Source organism: Lissotriton helveticus, chromosome 6, assembly GCF_964261635.1.
Source record: "Lissotriton helveticus chromosome 6, aLisHel1.1, whole genome shotgun sequence".
NCBI classification, from domain to species: Eukaryota; Metazoa; Chordata; class Amphibia; order Caudata; family Salamandridae; genus Lissotriton; species Lissotriton helveticus.
The window spans coordinates 1706530999-1706551787 of NC_136067.1; the positions used below are offsets into that span (position 1 = coordinate 1706530999).

The 20789-nt window shown below is 44.6% G+C and overlaps 1 protein-coding gene across 1 annotated transcript in view; it reads left to right on the forward strand.

Moving 5' to 3' along the window:
- Positions 1–20789, forward strand: part of LOC144763712 (uncharacterized) — a 3323440-nt gene that overhangs the window by 964960 nt on the left and 2337691 nt on the right. The window lies entirely within an intron of this gene.

A 20789-nucleotide genomic window follows, 5' to 3' on the forward strand; every position in this document is an offset into this window, starting at 1 on the left:
CTGCAGAACCAGGCTAAGAAAAAGCAGGGCCCTGGCCGAAGGTGCATAACATAGACTCAAATACAATATACCAGTGCTTAGCTGCATAGAACATATTTAATTCATGCTACATACACTAGATGTGGAGCACTGATCTGTGCCAGACACAAGACCTCACATTTATAAGGGGTCACTGGTCCGTGATTCATACTCTGGCTTCACCCACAGAACTAGCCTCACCCACAGTAATGTTTAGGGGGACAAAAGAACATTAAATAGTGCCACGTTTTTTGGTTTGCGTTCAGTGAAGAAGCCCCGATACCAGGTGTAGGAGCTAGTTGAGTTACAGAAGGACAGCATCACAATATACAAAGGTTTACTTTTTGCTTTTAAACACCCTTTTTCCAATATAAAAATAATTATTTGGGCCACTGCCCGGATTGGCCTCTCCTCTCGTGCAACTTAAAAAGGTAATTTTTTTCCTTTCGCTTTATAAACATAATTAACTGTGCACTGCCACAGCAAATGTCAGTTTTAACTATGCAACAGCTGAAATGCTTGTTCTAATGGTTGCACTGATTTACCTAATGTGTGCTTGAGAAAGGCATGGTCTCTGGACAATGCCTCTCCCAGAAGCCAGGGTGGGCGTGTCATGCTGTGTGGCATCTCAATCCTACCCATCCGTTGCAGCTTGCCGACTGCTGTGGAGGAAAGAAAGGGCCTGGAAAGAAGGAGGCTGTGTCTGAGCTACTGCTGCATTACTTTACTACACATGGATTGGCAAATGCCGTCCCAACAAGAAGGATGGCATCGTGAAGAGGGCAGAAATCAACAAAAATTAACCTAAGCAATGATGGAGAAAAGACGATTGCTGTAGGGGCTGTGTGCGCTTGTATGGTGGGGGAGGGCTTTGTAACGCGAAGCAGAAGGGGAATCAAAACGGGCAGAAGCAGAGTCTGCAGAAAAGCATGAATAAAGATACATACAACATTTCTTACACAAAGGCTATAAGGAAGGCAAGCCCTAGTACACTGGTGCTCCTGAGTTTTCAAAGGAAGTGAGGCATCAGCTGTGGGAACAAGACAAGAGGCGGCAAAGAAGTTCAACGCTGAAATAAACCAATTGTAGGCAGGAATAAAGTGGTTGTATCGATTACAGAAGGTCTTGCTTGCAGCAACACTTGCGCGCTGCCAAAGCTCAACCTAAAAATGCATATTTATTAACCATATGGAAAAAAACACTTTAGAAAAATACATACAAATGATTTACATTACGTAGAAATATATTGCAGGATTTCCCAAAACCATTGAAGATAACCATTGTGTCGATTTTGCGGGGATTTGTCACATATTGAGGGTAAGTATGGTGGCTGCCCCTCCAAGGCCTCCTTTTCTTGCCTCAATGTGCTCTGTGGTGCCCACCGTACAGGTGTCAGGGAAGTGTTTTCCATTTCTCCATCTATCCCTTTATATCTGAACAATTTATCATTTACAGCCATTTGGTGGGACGCAGGGGATCAGGGTAGTGTGGAATGGAGTAGGTAGATTTAGAGTAGCGTGGAGTGGACTGGGGTAGCATAGAGTATGGTAGATTGGTTTAGAGTGGAGTGGGATTCAGTAGATTAAATTGTAGTCTGGTAGCGTGATTTAGAATGGAGTGGGGTAGACAGTAGTGGTGTAGAGTGGGCTAAATGGAGGAAAAGGTGGAACGGGGTACATTGGGGTATATTAGAGTTGAGTGAAGTGAAATATACTGGGGTAGATTGGGGAAGAGTGGGGTGGATTGGAGTGAGATAGATTTGGGTGAGGTGGGGCAGACTGAAGTAAAGTGGGTAGATTGGGTGGATTACAGTAGGGTAGATTGTAATGGAGTAGAGTAGGTTGGAGTGGAGTAGGGTAGATTGGAGTGGAGCGGGTACTTGGAGTGGAGTAGATTGAGGTAACCGATTGGAGCAGATTGGTTTAGAGTAGGAAAGGGTAGATTGGGGTAGATTGGTTAAGAGTGGGGTAGATTGTAGTGGGGTATATTGAGTTAGAGTGAGTTAGACTGGAGTGGGGTAGGCTGTAGTGGTGTTGAGGGGGCTAGATTTGAGTAGAGTGGTGTACAGTGTAGATTGTGGTAGAGTAGGTAGACTGGGAAGGATTGGAGTGGGGTAGTTTGAAGCGGGGTAGACAGGAGTGTAGTGGGGTAGGGTGGATTAGATTGAAGTCAGACTCACATCCACAGTGCTGCCTGGGTTCAGCTTGATCAGCAAATTCTTTCTGGGATCAGCTTGAAGCATCACTTAACGTCCGAGAGACCATGGAACGGACAAACAAGTGCCAGATTGGGAGAACTGACAAGCACACCCAGGCTACATAAAATGGAAAACACATCCATTAAATTTTTGGGGGGAGGGTCACTCATTGCATTTATGCTTATATATTTCTATTTATCCAACATACAAAACAAACAAGCAAAAAAAAAACTTAATCCTTCCATCCCCTCACTATCATTTTCAATCCAAATAACAGACTAACATGTCCACCTCTCAAATTAGTTCCATATTTCACTATACCAATTCACCACTAACACTGTATGGGTTCCTGAGTAGCGTGCTACTTGCCGAAAAAGAGCTTTGGCGCCTCATCAGGGGTAGTAAGCGATATATAAATGCAATTACATATACATTTTAATTTATCATATCTGTTATGCAGTTCAGTAATACTAGAAAGATAAAAGGCAGTGTTCATCTCACCAGGATTTAAACTGTTCCCAAAGCTGTGAGCCTTAACTCACTGAGCTACCTTACACTGAATAGGTTTAATGTCAAATATTAGAAACTATCTATAACAACGCAGTAGGTTAATGTGCCTGGTGCAAATAGCCTTATCCAACATGCAAATCAGGGTTTGCAATCTTGCATGCTTAATTCGAACTTTCACCCGCTCATTATAGATACGATTTGGAACCTTTATATTTAAAAATCCTTGTGTACTGGTGAGTAAAGAGCTTAGAGTGGGGAAAAAGCTGCCAAGACTTAAGAGTACCCGAAGGAAGCATGGTAACTGTCCGTATCGCTGTAAATATATTTTAGGCAGAAGTGTGAACTCAACCCGAGGTTATTGTGAGTGGTAAGACTACCTCTCACATTGCACATGGTTAATTAATCTTTTTTCAGACTTTAAAAGATTAAGTGATTTGCCCAGAATCACAAGCTGCTTACAGACGCCGGGACTCGAACCTGATTCCCCGATTGCAAAGCAGGCAGCTATGGCCGCAAAGGCACATTGATCAGTCTCCAATCACAATGAAAACCCCTTCCCTACAGCAGACCAAAATAAAGTTGTGCATATGTAAAAAAAAAAAAAAACGAAAAATAGCATTGTCTATGCATTTTTTTTAACTTCCAGTGCCTTTTACATCAATTACAATTTTACATCAGATCAAGTATTTAATATGGGAGCTCTTTCCGTTGCAGTTAAGTGAGCAAAATGACTCCCATAATCAGGAAGAACATAACTCCATAGCTGCCAAGGTTTCAGATTGCTTATGTGTGACATTTTTGTAATTTCAGTGTAATTATGAGTGACATTCAATGACTTTGAGTGACACAAACTTGCAAGCAAAAATAAAGCAATGAAGACAAGGGAAATTTATGAATATCAGAAATTACACCCATTTGAGCAACGAGAAACTCGAAAAGATCTTCAAACTGCTGCAAATCACCCGAAACATAGCAGCCAAGTTTACAGACTGCTCAAGTGTGACATTTTGGTGGTGTCCATGTGCATATGTGCAGGGCCACTGGAATTAGGTGATTGTGCTGGTATTTTCGCATAATTGTAGATTTGCCGCATTTGCCACATAATCTATCATCTGCTGCATAATCTGCAGATTTTAAAAATAACTTTGTTTCTACCTCAAACGGTTCAAAAGTTAGTAAAAACACAACAACACGTTGCTGAGCAGTGGAAGGCCCTTTGCAAAGGTTGACTGGTCAACTTTGTATATTGCTATAGTTTGGTGTTAAGATGGTAGTAATGAGGCACAACAAATGCCCACACACTGTTAAGCTCAAAAATTTCAAAATACGGAAGTAGTACCATCACAAAATGTGCCGCATATGACTTTTCTTGCCTCACAAATAACTCTACCCTGTTGCATTATTTGACCCTCCCCTACAATAATTCCAGTGGGCCTGCATATGAGCGACACTGAGTGATATTTTCTTGCAAGTAAATGTAAGCAGTAATTAACCATTACTAAGATCTGTGAAAGGACTACTAGTCTTTGGAGTTTCTGATCGCTCCTGTTCTCTTTTCAAACTGCTTTCATTTGCAGTCTTTCACCATTAGCCACAGGTCCCCCCTTTTCTCTGCATCTTTTTGAAAACCTAATTCTGCATATATTGCATCATCTCTTTCCTCAGCCTCTTATCTTTCAGTATCGTGCAAGCACTACGTTTATGGCCCCCTTCACCACGCACCTACCCACCCTCTCTTTCCTCACCTTCATACACACTTTTCTTTTTGTGCACTCAGTATTTTGACATCTGCTTATTACTCCTTCACACACTTTTATATCAGATAGAAATCACAATAGGCACTCATGTGAACATCTCTCTACAGAGATGGCAAGGTTGGATAGTCTGAACACCTTTATTTGACCCAACGACAGGCACTGCGGGAAGCTCTCTAAGCCTTCAGCCTCAGCCACACAGCGCTCATAATCAGCATAATAACCCCATAATAAGCACTGACCTATAAGTTTTAACTGACTCAGACAGCTAAAACCAACCAACTCAGTCAGTTCACTGTAGAAGAGGTCTATCTGTTCCATTAAAAAGCTACATTAAAATGCTAATACTTTTATGGAATTTAAGATTAAGTCAAAATAGTTTTAAGGGTTTGGATTTTCTTATAATGCGTCACTCGGGGTAGTTTACCACTGTGAAACTATGGTAAAAAAAAATTGCCAGGCCGGAATCGATGTATTTTTACTTCTTTGTCACACCGACCCCAATGCTGTGCGGTTGACATGGGGCTGTCTCAAACGTGGTAGTGGCTCTATTACCTGGAGTCAAACAAAGTCTCTTGTTTTTGCCCACAATAACAGGTTTACACAGCAACTTCCGAGCAGGTTGGCAGGTCCCGGCAGAGGCGATCTGTCCAGAGATGCGCTGTGTTTAACCCTGCCACAACAGCCTACGGGAGCACGAGCAGCATGAAAACTAAAACATTACGAAATGTAAACAAAAGCATAATTATGGAGTGCAACATTCTGTAAAACGTGGCATTATTGCTAAACCAAGTTACCTAGAGGCAGAGTGCTGCTGGTGGATTGGCGGTCACAGCCTTTTGCTGCTCTCGCTCCAGAATCCGGAGGGCGCGGAGAAGGGGAGTCTGGAGCTGCAAGGTACAGCTACAACTCTTTAACATACAATTGCAGAAAGCAAGCTAGTTTTAGCTTCGAAAGTCACCAATTAGCTGTTTTTTTCTATATTAGGCACATTCTACTGTTGTGATACAAACCTCCAAACTCAGAGAAAAAAAAAATGTCCAGGACCATACTTACTATCAGTAATCCGATCACAGGCTGCTTCCGATCGATCACTGGCTGCTGAAAATCTGTCCCTTGGAAGGAAGTATTGAGGCTTTTAAAAAGCAAACAATATCCAGCGGGGGAAATCAACACAGTCCCCTTTTACACTGACCTCGCCAACGTCGTCACGACCTCGCCACCAGTTCTTGCAAACGGCAGAGTAAAGTGACGTATTTCCGGCAGCGCCGGATGTGCATGTTACCCAAACGGCATTTTATCTCCACTAGTTTTATCCTGCGCGAACTCCACAAGTCACGATTCTAAATATTTATGTGAGCCCGAGCCTGGAACAAAACACTGATACGGACTGTATCATTGTTCAGGGAAGTCCCTCTCGTGTCCCGCATGCTGTGATGCAGTTTAGAAGCGGGTGGGTGACACTGGCCTCTGGCTGAATGTCTCCTCAAGGCTCACAGCACTTTACCGCCCACTGTGCAGCATGAATAGCTCGAAGCAATGCATCTGGGAACGCCTTTGAACAATTAACTTCTGTTCAAGGGAGGCCTGCTGTAAAGTTAGAGGAGATTGTGAATGTGTTAATGCTGCTGACGTGGGAACCGGGGAAGCTCGGTGTCAGCTCACAATCTGTGACTACATTAAGTCTGAAAAGGGGTTCTTACAATTGGGTTTTTTCGTTTTATGCCTGCACAATGCAAACAATGCAGATTACGAATTTGTGTGCATTTGTTGTGTTTTCTTTACTGAAGCACAGATGAAACTTTAGCCAGTCGAGGTTTTATAATCTGCAGTTTATCTATGGTTTGGTATTTACGTCTTAAAAAGCAAGACTACATGTCCCACAATGCAACCAAATCACACAACGAGCTATTAATGTGTGGCATCACCATTATTTCTTCCTTTGGCTTTAATATATTCCTGAAAGAGTAGAGTTTGTGAAACACATGTAGTGCTTATCTGTAACTGGCACCAAGTATAAATGTGACAATAAATCTGTTTTTCCTTATTTGATTGGTCACAAACAGGCTGCATTTTAAACATCTCACTGGGGTTAGGCACATGCTGGAGAATTCTTTGTGTGTCCATTAATATGCAAGCACCTTAACCAGAGTAACACAACTTTGAGGGTTAAACCACTTGCTGAAGAGTTCTAGGTATTGTCTAGTCCCAGTTTTCATTCTTCATAAAGTAGCATTGAGGATCAATGTGTCTGCTGCAAAATAAAACACGGAACATGCAGCTCACAAATTTGTATTTTATCTGATAGTCCAGTTAAGTAGGTTACTTCTTTTGTCACAGAAATACTTTTGTTACTTACAGTTCATAAACTACAATACTGCTAATATGGCACAGTGAGCTCTAAACCGACATGAAGGAGCAGCATGCAAACAGCAAAGAATAGATAAAAAAAATTAAAGTTTGATTTTTATTTTGTAATCTTTTGTTATTCCAACGTTGCGAAAAAGGGTTTCTTTTAATAAAGTCTTAATCGTCAAGAGTAAACTCATCTTGTGAAGACATCAGTCACTAATTTTCAAGCCATCCTGAAATCATCAGGAACAACCTCAGCTAGAGGAGTAATCGGGTACTCATTTTCAAGTCATCCTCAAGTCAGCAGGAATAGTCACACCTTGTGAAGTCATCAAACACTCATTTTCAAGTCATCCTCAAATCATCAAGCACAAGTTTCTAAGCATTGCTGATTACTTCAAGAGCTTGATGATGTCTGAAGATGTGAAAATGACTTCTAAAGTAGTTGGATGATCATCCAATGGCTCTGGGATGGCTTCTACAGTAATCCTGTTTGACCTGGGTTACCTAGAGGCAGAGTGCTGCTGGTGGATTGGCGGTCACAGCCTTTTGCTGCTCTCGCTCCAGAATCCGGAGGGCGCGGAGAAGGGGAGTCTGGAGCTGCAAGGTACAGCTACAACTCTTTAACATACAATTGCAGAAAGCAAGCTAGTTTTAGCTTCGAAAGTCACCAATTAGCTGTTTTTTTCTATATTAGGCACATTCTACTGTTGTGATACAAACCTCCAAACTCAGAGAAAAAAAAAATGTCCAGGACCATACTTACTATCAGTAATCCGATCACAGGCTGCTTCCGATCGATCACTGGCTGCTGAAAATCTGTCCCTTGGAAGGAAGTATTGAGGCTTTTAAAAAGCAAACAATATCCAGCGGGGGAAATCAACACAGTCCCCTTTTACACTGACCTCGCCAACGTCGTCACGACCTCGCCACCAGTTCTTGCAAACGGCAGAGTAAAGTGACGTATTTCCGGCAGCGCCGGATGTGCATGTTACCCAAACGGCATTTTATCTCCACTAGTTTTATCCTGCGCGAACTCCACAAGTCACGATTCTAAATATTTATGTGAGCCCGAGCCTGGAACAAAACACTGATACGGACTGTATCATTGTTCAGGGAAGTCCCTCTCGTGTCCCGCATGCTGTGATGCAGTTTAGAAGCGGGTGGGTGACACTGGCCTCTGGCTGAATGTCTCCTCAAGGCTCACAGCACTTTACCGCCCACTGTGCAGCATGAATAGCTCGAAGCAATGCATCTGGGAACGCCTTTGAACAATTAACTTCTGTTCAAGGGAGGCCTGCTGTAAAGTTAGAGGAGATTGTGAATGTGTTAATGCTGCTGACGTGGGAACCGGGGAAGCTCGGTGTCAGCTCACAATCTGTGACTACATTAAGTCTGAAAAGGGGTTCTTACAATTGGGTTTTTTCGTTTTATGCCTGCACAATGCAAACAATGCAGATTACGAATTTGTGTGCATTTGTTGTGTTTTCTTTACTGAAGCACAGATGAAACTTTAGCCAGTCGAGGTTTTATAATCTGCAGTTTATCTATGGTTTGGTATTTACGTCTTAAAAAGCAAGACTACATGTCCCACAATGCAACCAAATCACACAACGAGCTATTAATGTGTGGCATCACCATTATTTCTTCCTTTGGCTTTAATATATTCCTGAAAGAGCAGAGTTTGTGAAACACATGTAGTGCTTATCTGTAACTGGCACCAAGTATAAATGTGACAATAAATCTGTTTTTCCTTATTTGATTGGTCACAAACAGGCTGCATTTTAAACATCTCACTGGGGTTAGGCACATGCTGGAGAATTCTTTGTGTGTCCATTAATATGCAAGCACCTTAACCAGAGTAACACAACTTTGAGGGTTAAACCACTTGCTGAAGAGTTCTAGGTATTGTCTAGTCCCAGTTTTCATTCTTCATAAAGTAGCATTGAGGATCAATGTGTCTGCTGCAAAATAAAACACGGAACATGCAGCTCACAAATTTGTATTTTATCTGATAGTCCAGTTAAGTAGGTTACTTCTTTTGTCACAGAAATACTTTTGTTACTTACAGTTCATAAACTACAATACTGCTAATATGGCACAGTGAGCTCTAAACCGACATGAAGGAGCAGCATGCAAACAGCAAAGAATAGATAAAAAAAATTAAAGTTTGATTTTTATTTTGTAATCTTTTGTTATTCCAACGTTGCGAAAAAGGGTTTCTTTTAATAAAGTCTTAATCGTCAAGAGTAAACTCATCTTGTGAAGACATCAGTCACTAATTTTCAAGCCATCCTGAAATCATCAGGAACAACCTCAGCTAGAGGAGTAATCGGGTACTCATTTTCAAGTCATCCTCAAGTCAGCAGGAATAGTCACACCTTGTGAAGTCATCAAACACTCATTTTCAAGTCATCCTCAAATCATCAAGCACAAGTTTCTAAGCATTGCTGATTACTTCAAGAGCTTGATGATGTCTGAAGATGTGAAAATGACTTCTAAAGTAGTTGGATGATCATCCAATGGCTCTGGGATGGCTTCTACAGTAATCCTGTTTGACCTGGGTAGGTACCGTAGTAGAATTTGGCTGATATGTGAGCCACACTTCGATGCCAGGCATAAAATGGTGCAACAGCTGGTACTGCCCTCGCTGTCCTGTTCCAGTGGTGGGATGCAAAATTATGCCCCTCCCCCATGGCGTAACAACATTTGAGCCCCCCACCCCTCCGTAAAATACATGGAGGGGGCCCCCACACTCTGGACCCAGTCAGAAGCTCTTGGGCCAGGGTCCCGCTGCCCATGCACGCTGCTGGAGGTGCCCCACTGGAGATGGGCGGCCCCCACGCACCGCGGTGGCTATTGGGGCTAATGCTACACCACTGGGCCCCCCTGCAGAATGTACTAGGGGGTTCCAAGTCTCATGTGTCACATATTTTCATGGATCTTAGCATGAATGGGGGCCCTCTGACGTGATGAGGCCCACAAAGGGGTTCCCCTGCCCTGTTCTCGTTAGTCATAAAAACTGTGGTGGGAGCAAAAAGTGAACAGGACTCCCAGAGCCCTTCTCACTTTCTTTAATTTGATCTATTTGTCCATCCGCAAGACTCTGAGCAGCAAATAGGAGGCTGTTGAGGTCAGGGTAGAACAGGTCCACTCTGCGATGTCATCAGGGTTCAAAGAGCTTGTCCTGAGACCTCCGCTGCCAGTAGTATTTTGGCCCATCTGTCCACATCCACCCCAAAATTTTTCTAAAAGTTAGAGAGCAGTCAACACACGAGATAAGCTTGTTGGACAGTTTTTGAATTGGTTTCTTTCCCCTGCATTTTCTCTGTTTGAACAGGCATGGCTTTCTGAGAAATTTGAGACTGATCAAAGAAGAGGAAAGGTAACATGTAATTCTGGTCTTTAGTTTGGGGTGTACAAAGTCGGGCGACTCACAGCTTCACAATTCTTTTTTACAATCTCACAAGCTTTATAAAATGCATAGTTGTGAAGGTAAAACAAGCCTTGGCCCACCCAATAGATCCGGCCTTTGCATGCTTATGCAATGGCTAATTTTTCACATTTTTTTATTGCAAAAATATGCCACAAAAATAATAATGGAAAAAAATAAAAAAAACACTCCACCATTCATCGGGGCAGATGTACGACCGTTTTTTGCTGTCGCAAACGGGAACTTGACCCGTTTGTGACCCCAAAATGTATCTGCCCCATGTACAAACCCTATTTTGCGAGTCAGTAACCTGTTACCGACTCGCAAAATATGGTTTGTGACTCGCTATTAGGAGGGGGCGTCCCTTCCTGATAGCGAGTCTAACTGCAATGTATGATTGTTTTGTGACTGCATTTCCAATCACAAAACACTTGCAGTTTACCACCTACTTCAACTAGGTGGTAAGCCACTCGCAAACAGGGAGGGGTCCCCAGGGGACCCCTTCCCCTTTGTAAGGGCGTGCGAATATATTTTGTAAGAGCAGGCAGTGGTCTGAAAAATTAAACAGAAACGTTAATTTTTCTTTTTTAAATGCATCCGTTTTCCTTTATGGAAAATGGGCTACATTAAAAAAAAACAATCTGCTTTATTTAAAAAACAGTCACAGACATGGTGGCCTGCTGACCCCAGCAGGACAACATCCCTGGGAGTGCTAGCCATTCCTAATGGGGTCGCAAATAGCACCTGCCTCATGAATATTAATGAGGCAGGCAACTTGCTACCCTATTAGCAATCGTTAACAGTGTCTGTGACACTTTTGTACATTGCATTTTGTGATTCGCAAAATGTAAGGGTCGTACATCTGGCCCTAAATGTGGCTACCATACGCTTGCAACAGAAATCTAACATTTAAAAAACATTCATGTGAATGTTTTACTGGTGATTCGTTTTTATTTTAAAATGGCTTTCAGGTGCATTTGCAATTTACTATTTTTTTCCTGAGGGCGACAGGAGGGCGACAGGAGGAAATCTATACGCAACAAATTGCAGGAAGTCACGTCACCTTAAACACATAACTGGACACAGTATTGGCAAAATAAATACCGTTTTTTAATGAAATACACGAAAGAAAAAATGTAAAACCACTTTGAAACAGATGAAGAGAAGGGAGCTATTTCTAAACGAATTTGAACAATATGCTCAAGCTTTATTGAGTTTTTCAAATTGAAAGGAGCAAATAGATAAGGCGGACTGAACCACTGTCCTGTAATATTTTGTTTGATGGGCTGAAGCAGAATGCAAAATACAGTTCAACAGACCAGTGGATGAAGTCTGCTGAACAAAAGCTTCTCTTTGTATGTGTATTATTTATAATTATTTGTGGAAAACAATAGTCTGACGAGGCAGTTAAGCTTTCTCAAAGGCTAGACCTGAAAAAGGGACGTTTTGGCAGCCACTTTATTGCAAAGGGAAGCCCATCATGTTGCAGCAACCAGCCACATAAAGTAGCAAGTGCACCCCTCTGCAGTTCTCTGCTCTGTTTTCCAGTCCTCCTTGCTGGGCAAAGTCCTGAGCACCACGCCGCCCCAACATTGTCCTTTGCCTGTTGTTTGTAACTCCCTCCCCCGTCCACTGAGCTGCCCTCTTGCCCTGTTCCTTCACTTGACACCCACACTCTCAGGCGCAGTCTCCCCACACCTTGTAGCTGCAGGAGCAGCAACTCCGTTGGAGCGGAGGAGTATTGCCCCACTTAAAACACCCCACAAAGCCCCAGAGATGAATAATAAAATGATAGTTTATCACCATTTTATTTTTCATCCCCCGTCCAGAGCCGAGCCTCAGGATGGGGGCGCGGCGCTGTTGACTGACAACAGCAGGGAGGAGGGTTGGCTGTCTAATGCACTGTTTAAAGTGTGCATGCCTTTTTGGCCATCCGTCTTGCGATGGACAGCCAAACATACGCACTTTAAACCACTCAACCCAGCTGTCTTAAGACCGCTGGTTTGAGAGTAAGTGCAGGCCTCCAGTGTACTGTAGAGCGCCGAGTGAGGCTGCTCCCTCCAATCAGGGTGCTGCTTACATGCTGCATGTGAGCAGTGCCAGGATTGGGCAAGGGAGTTCCAGCATCCCGTTCCAGTTGCTGGATGAAGAAGAGGTCTTGAGCGAGGACGTCGCATTAGGTAAGTTTTAAAAAATAATATTTTACGCGGGCGCCCACCCGTTCCCCCCTCCCCGTAGATGCCAGCCCCACTGTCTACCTGCACAGGGAGGATTGCAGGCCACTAAACCGGACATATGATTTATTTACACAGGATGTCCCATCCACTGGACGCCCGCGCATCAGGAAATCCTCCCATGCATCAGGTCTGGATAGGATTCACTGTGCCAAAGGCAAAGTTGGGAAACTTCACCCACCTTTGCAGTCGCGGATGGCATTATTTGTGGGTGGGTCATGGGGGGGGTTAATAAATGTAAAAAACTTACCTGTCCGCTGGCTGGCCGAGCCCGCATTTTCCTGCTCTCCTGCCTACGAAAGAACCTGAGCAGGCAGCCTCCCTCCCCTCCCCTAAGCCAATCACAACACTTTAATAGCAGCGTTGTTATTAGATGGGGCGACACACAGCAAGGCGGTTATGGGGAGGCCAATTTCTCCATGATCAAACAATCAGCATCCTCAGGAGTAGGCAAACCACTCTTCCCCTGCCCTAGAGTATACCGGCCAACCTGCCCGCCCCCAACCAAACCCTTCTGCTTTCTCGCAGTGCGAGAAGCAGAAACATAAAATGGTAAAACTACCATTTGGTAAAACTACCATTTTATGTTTCTGCTTCTCGCACTGCGAGAAAGCAGTGGGGCTACACTCCTCCACCCTAATGGAGGAGCCACTCCTGCACCTTTGTCAAAGTTTCCAGCCTTTTAAAGCAAAGGGAAATCCTTCGCCCACCTCTAGTTTTGACATTCTTTTGGCTGCCGCACAAGGGCGGAAGGACATGAGAAAAAGCCGCCCTAGGATCTCAATTACAATACTTTTTTTCTATGCAAGGTTGCCCCCTACTGCGCAATGTATGGATTGTGGTGAAGTAATAACTCAACAGTGGCCAGTTGGCTCATCTGAAAGCAAACACATTAGACCCAGAGCTCTCCTTTAATCAAATGTGTCAGCTTTGATGTCGGTAATGACCGGGCCTATTGGCAATCCTTCCCTTTCACCTCTAATGAAGATTCCAGCCTGTGACAGCTCATGCTAGACTGGCTCCCCCATGGTCTGAGTAATGAATTGTCAGTATTTTATTGAATATAGCTACTGGAGAGCGACAGCGCATCAGCATTCACAAAAGTCAGCATCTCTGGAACCTAGACAATGTCAAATATCAATAGGCAGCAAGGGATACTAGAGGGATTCTGTTTGATGTGTACATGGAGCGCTGCGTAGCTTTTATGCAGTGCAGTCCCAACACGCATTTGCTGCGTCGTGCAGAGCATACGCATTTCCTGTAGCGAGCACTGTAATTCAAACTGAGGTGGGTGCTTTGGAAAACATGCCAAGGAGTAGCGTGAAACCTATCGAGTGTATGTCCAACAGGAACAATGTGCAGATGCATTGTTCTTTTTAATGACAAGGCAATTCCCCAAAAAGAATTTGTTTTTTCGTCTCATGCTAGTTTAATTTAGTTGTATAAAGATGATCTATTACTGACCAGTAATAGTATTCGCAGCTTGACAGGACCATTTCACAAGGGCTTAGAGGCTACCTCCAAATAAGTTATTAGTAAAATTAGTTATAGCAAATGGTGCATTTGGAAGCAAGCAGTTTAAGCTAGTTTTATGAACCTAAAATTTCATAGGATGTAAAGACAACTTTATGTAGGGTTGTAGGTTCTCGACCTAGTAAGTGTTTAGAAAATATTGCAAGCCGGTGCTCTTTATGGAGATTGGTAATTTGATGTCCCTAATCCTAATAAAAATCTGTTTAGGTATGGAGATGTCTTCCAAGTAGAGATTAGGGATTTTCTGCAAAACCCAGTGCATACACCTCCCTCCTGTGTGTGTAAGTGTGACTCCGGAATGCTAAATTATGTCAAAAGGTGCAATGTTCTGCATAACCGCTAATGAGCCATAACTCAGAAGATCCATAACAAACCTAACCAATGCATTTTTTTTGAAAATCATGGATGAGGAAGACGGTTATCCCAGAGAAATGATAGTATGATTGACATTTGTGACATGATTGGCATATTAAGTGAGAGTAACTGTATGGTGATTCTAGAATTTTCCCGAAAAAAATCCTCTTGAGTCACTGAGGCATGAGGTGCTAGTGAAATTCTGCCCACGGCCCTTAACCTGCCAAACCCCATATTGTAGGTACGGTCAGAAATCAACCCTTCAGTAGGGCCTTAGTTAGAGAGGGCACCGTACATGAGGACACTTTTGGAATGCAAGGGCTGGACGGACTTGCATACAGGACCATTAGACACATTACCTGTTATATACTTTTTTATATTATATGTTTGGTTTGGGGGATTTAGCTTGAAAATCAGTTTTTTTCAGAGAGCTGCTAACAATAATATAACTTGTGCCTTCCCCATGCACTGCTCATTCCCTCACATATTACATGAATTATGGCATGTTCTATGACATAATTGATAATATAATTGCAACATATGAAATGACATCATTAACGACAACACTCTGAATGGCAGGGGTACAAGTTACATTTACTTTAGGGCATGAGTTAAAATTACTTGAGATAACTTTAACTGGTAACTGTTAGTGGTTTTGTTAATCTAAAACGGTATGCTTTATGTATGCTAATATATATGTATTGTCCACCCATTGATGGATTTTATTTTCTTTGACTTTCTATCACTTCCACAAATAAAATACTAGCTCTATTGTGCTTTCACAAAACATTTTCCAAAGAGATACTAATATCAGGTTTTATAGTCCAAGCACCTCATTTACTTGTTTCAAAAGTCACGGTATTCCAGCTGCTTAACAGGGACAATATGTAGTAACATTTCTTTAATACACAATTTCTTTGCACCAAAGGCATTCTATAGCTATGGAAACGACAAGCCATACTTTCAGCAAGTTCTTCTCGGGAATGAATGCCTGGTGTGCATTGATTCAGATGCTTCTTACTCTGTGTTGTGCAGTTTGTTCTATAGTCAATCAATAGCAAATGCTATTCTCACCTGTCAATCAAAGGCTCTTCTTCATCTGTGATTAAGGGGATAAACTAGAGTCTGGAATGCCATCCCTCACATGGAAGCTACCTCTGGGTAGTCTCAAATACAAGATGAAGACTAACCAACCTGTTTACGAGTGCTTAGCAGATACTAAGTTAGGTACAAACCCTTGTTTATGCTTTTTTTTAAAAACATATTTTTATTGCCATTTTAGTTTACCATGACAATTTGTATTACAAGACATACATTCAAGTAATACATTCCATCTGTTATAGCCAATTATACCGTTAGTTATATGTGAAGCTGATTGGTAGGCCGTGTGTCAACGGTGATATTTGGAGCAGTGTGAATGCGGTATAGAACAGGGGTGTAAGAACTGGGGAAAGGTGCATGGAATTACAAGGTATAAGTATCGGATGCGGGTCTGGGTGTTGTGAGTCTCATCAATCAGCGCAGTGGTGTACTATTGCATCATGGGGCTGGTTACTGTTGATCCGATATCAGAGCTTGAGCGCCTAATGTGAGGGGGTGCGTGGTGCGACCGACAGCATTACGAATGCGCCGACGGTGAGAGTCCAATGTTTGCAGTTGTGATTTGCATCGGTGGTTGAAGGTCAGCTGGTATGGGCGTGCTGGCACCCGGCTCGTCGCTGTGTGATGATTGCTTGAAGCGGTGTAACAGTAGGGCCCACTCCATGGAGATGGGGTGTTTACGTATCCCCTTGACCTTTTCCTCGCGGAATGCCTCCTCCTCTGCGGCCGCCCATTTGTGTACAACTCCCACCCATGCCGCAAGTGGGGGGCTCCTCTTGGCTAATAAAACAGCTAGCGAGGTGAACAAAGGTGCACTTTATGATGTTTCTGCGTTCTGAATATGCCTAGCGCACTAGCCTCCCAAGTGTTTAGAAGTGTGAGCCCCGTGAGGTCTCTCAGGGTATCATGAATATTTTGCCAGAAGGACCGAATTGTAGGGCAACTCCAGAACATATGCTGAAAGTCTGCTTCCGGAGAGTGGCATCTGGGGCAAAGGAACTGTGTGTCAGGGTAGAATTTTTGCAAGCGCGCAGGTGTGAGATACGCTCTGTGGAGTATATAAAATTGTATGTTTTTAAAGCGTGCATTTCTGGACACCTTTTTCGGGTATTCAAGGGCTCTGACCCATTCTTTCTCATGCAGTGGACGCCCAATTTCAACTTCCCAGGTGGTGCGTAAAGTCGTTAAGGGTGTGTTTGCGAGTTCTCGGAGTGCTTTATAAAGCCATGTGACTAAGTGTCGCCTTACTCCCATGTGCAAGACCGTATGTATGACCGGATGTGTGTTCGGCTCCCCAGCTAGGAGATTGTGATGTGGGCGATAGCTCTCGAGGAGTTGGCGATACAGTAGGAACTGGCCTGGGGGGGACCGTATTCGTCCATAAGACGTTGGAATAATTTGATCTGTCCGTCCTCGAATAAGGACTCCATATCGATAATCCCGCATTCCGTCCATGCTGTTAGCATGTTAGCCGTGTAATAGTTTTCACATCTAGGCCAGCCGACTAGCGGGAGCATTGGGGAGTATGGGGATGTCCCTGGCGACATGCGATGCACTCTTAGCATACATTGGCGTGCCACTGCTACTTGTAGGGGGTAGGTACACCGTGGCTTGGTACCGGGTGTAGAAGGCGTGTGAGTTCTGGGACAGAAATACGACCAGTAGTGGTGTACGTCTTGTTGGTGGATCTGCCTGCCGTCCAATAGGATAGCCATTGAAGTTGTGCCGCTAGAAAATAGGATTCAAACGAAGGAGCTCCCAGTCCTCCCTGGGTAGTAGGTAACTGCAGTGTCTTCACTGCTATTCTATGCCTGCCAGACCCCCAGATTAATGTGCTAAGAAGGGAGTTTAGGTCACGTAAGAAGGTTCTGGGTGGGATCACTGGTAGGTTCGTGAAGTGGTATAACAGCCGGGGGACCATTATCATTTTAGCCAAGGCCACTCTGCCGATCTGTGCCAACGGGAGTCTGCTCCAGAATCCGATTGCCGATCTGATGCCAGCGAGTGCCTTACAGTGGTTGCCCTCAAAGATGTCGGTCGGGGAGTGGTATAGGCAGATCCCAAGGTATCGGGGGGCTTGTGCACTCCAGGACACCTTTTGAGTGCCCATCCATATGTCTCGGGGGGGTCAGATTCGGATGGAAGGGGTATACTGTGGATTTGTCCCAGTTTACCTTTAGCCCGGAGGCTTCCGCAAATTCCGTGAGTGTCGCGCAAATAGGTGTCAGATCGTCTGTGATGTCCCGTATGTATATTAAAAGATCGTCGGCGTACATGGAGACACTATGTACGGTGTCCGCAATAGGGATGCCCCAGTGTGTGCCCTCTTGTCGTAGTCGTATGGCTAGTGGTTCGACCGCAAGGGCAAAAAGGCGACGCGAGAGGGGACAGCCTTACCTCGTGCCCTTTTGTACCGCGAATTCCGTAGAAATGCATCTCCCTATACGGACACGTTTGGTGAGTTTGGTATATAGAAGTCGTGTATGTGCTAAGAGGATGGGGCCGACATTTGTTCGTTGTAGGACTGAGAATAAATACTGCCAAGTGAGGGTATCGAAGGCCTTCTCAAGGTCTAGGATGAGACAGGCTGATCGGGGATATGTGTCACTCACCTGATCCTGAACATGAAAAATGCGACGTATATTCTGGGACGTGTTACTACCGGGGACGAACCCGCATTGATCCGGATGGATCAGGGGGCATATAATTTGTGTGTATCTGTCCGCTAATACCATCCCGAGAATTTTACAGTCGGTGGAGAGGAGCGTGATGGGATGATAGGATGCCATGAGTTGCGGGTCTCGATGTGGTTTCAGGAAGATAACGATTATCGATTCCCTGAGAGATTTTGGCAGCTCCCCCTGTTCGAGCGCGGTCGTACTAACCAAGGGACTAACAGGGAAGAAAAAGTCTTGTAATATTCCAGTGGGAGCCCGTCCAGTCCCAGCGCCTTGTTACGAGCTAGGGCATGTAAAGCCTGGGTAATGTCAGTGGATGTTATCTCCATGTCTAGTGCCATCCTATCTGTCTTTGTAACTGTGGGGATCGGTAGAGGATCTAGGAAATGATCGATTATGGCCTGTGCGGTTGGGGTCGGGTTGCTATATACCTCCTCAAGGTATTGTTGAAACGCCAGGAGGATCTCGTCCTGGGACCGCACCAAAGTGCCCCGAGGGTCAATGACTTCAGTTATAGGTTTCATGTCTGTGTCCTGTTCGGCCAGCCATGCTAGCAGCGTGCCTGTTTATCTCTCTCTTTATGCATCCGGCTGGCGTATGCTTTGAAATTATACCGGTGGAGATCAGCACAGGCCGCTTGGTAGTCTGTTTTGGCCTTGGCCAGGAGAGCTACCCTTTCCTCGGACAAATCATCTTGTTTAGTGGCCGTGACCGTGGCGAGGTGCTGTTCAGTTTTAGTGAGTGCCTGCTCTAGCGTCCGTCGGACCCCTATTATTTGCTTAATACACTCTCCCCGGCCACTACTTTAAATGTGTCCCATTCCACTAATACAGAAGAAGCCGTGCCTACATTGTGGGTGAAGAAGTCTTGGATGCTTTGCCCAAGGGCATGTTTAAAGACCTGATCTGTTAGACAGTCTCGGGGTAGGTGCCAGGTGGGGACTGGGGAGTGTGGGGTTCTCCAGCTTAACCGCAGTATATGGGCATCATGGTCCGATACGATCCTACCCATATAGTCTGTGTATAAGATGTTGGGGAGAATCACCGCGGAGCATAGGAATCTGTCCAAACGTACCCGAAATTTATGTGGGATGGAGTGAAATGAATATAGTTGGGTTTGTGGGTGGTTCAGTCGCCATGCATCTGTGAGTGCCCATTGTGTGACCAAGGCCCTAAATGTCTCAGTTTGTTTGTGGGCGAGGTAATGTATGGGGGGGTGGGATCAGTCCAGGGTAAGGTCCAATGTGCAATTGTAATCTCCACCTAGAATCCATGGAATGGCAGTGAATTGTGCTAGGATCCCAGTGAGACGGTCCCAGAATTTGTCCTGGTCTACTTTGGGGGCGTAAATGCTACCTAAGAGAACAGCTTGGCCATCTAGAATCCCTTCTAGTAGGGCGTATCTGCCATCCTTGTCCACCACCCGTCTGAGTTCCTGGAATGGAGTCCCCGGCCTAACCAAGATCAGGGCACCACGTGCATATGCGGAGTAAGTCATGGCACAGATGGTATTAACGATTCAGAAAAGGGGGTGGTGATGAACAGAGTGTCTGAATTAAGCAGACCACTCTTACCCAGTCCAAAGATCAGGGCTTGATCCATCACCGTTATTTATCTCACTGCCCCATCCCAGCTCAGAACCTGGCTATATGCAAATTAGTCTGTCCCTGGCCCAGTGCATCATGGGAACAGGGCAGACCAAACTGCCAAGCCAATTCTTCACCAGAAAGGAGACAAGCTACCGGGGACCGGTTTCTGGCATTTCAGCCTCTTCGGCCCGGCTTGCTTGAATCCTGATGGAGCAGTGAGAAAGGGACTCATGTCTGAGTATACCCTGCCACACCTATAGTGGCCAAAAACGATTCAGAAAAGGGGGTGGTGATGAACAGAGTGTCTGAATTAAGCAGACCACTCTTACCCAGTCCAAAGATCAGGGCTTGATCCATCACCGTTATTTATCTCACTGCCCCATCCCAGCTCAGAACCTGGCTATATGCAAATTAGTCTGTCCCTGGCCCAGTGCATCATGGGAACAGGGCAGACCAAACTACCAAGCCAATTCTTCACCAGAAAGGAGACAAGCTACCGGGGACCGGTTTCTGGCATTTCAGCCTCTTCGGCCCGGCTTGCTTGAATCCTGATGGAGCAGTGAGAAAGGGACTCATGTCTGAGTATACCCTGCCACACCTATAGTGGCCAAAAACGATTCAGAAAAGGGGGTGGTGATGAACAGAGTGTCTGAATTAAGCAGACCACTCTTACCCAGTCCAAAGATCAGGGCTTGATCCATCACCGTTATTTATCTCACTGCCCCATCCCAGCTCAGAACCTGGCTATATGCAAATTAGTCTGTCCCTGGCCCAGTGCATCATGGGAACAGGGCAGACCAAACTACCAAGCCAATTCTTCACCAGAAAGGAGACAAGCTACCGGGGACCGGTTTCTGGCATTTCAGCCTCTTCGGCCCGGCTTGCTTGAATCCTGATGGAGCAGTGAGAAAGGGACTCATGTCTGAGTATACCCTGCCACACCTATAGTGGCCAAAAACGATTCAGAAAAGGGGGTGGTGATGAACAGAGTGTCTGAATTAAGCAGACCACTCTTACCCAGTCCAAAGATCAGGGCT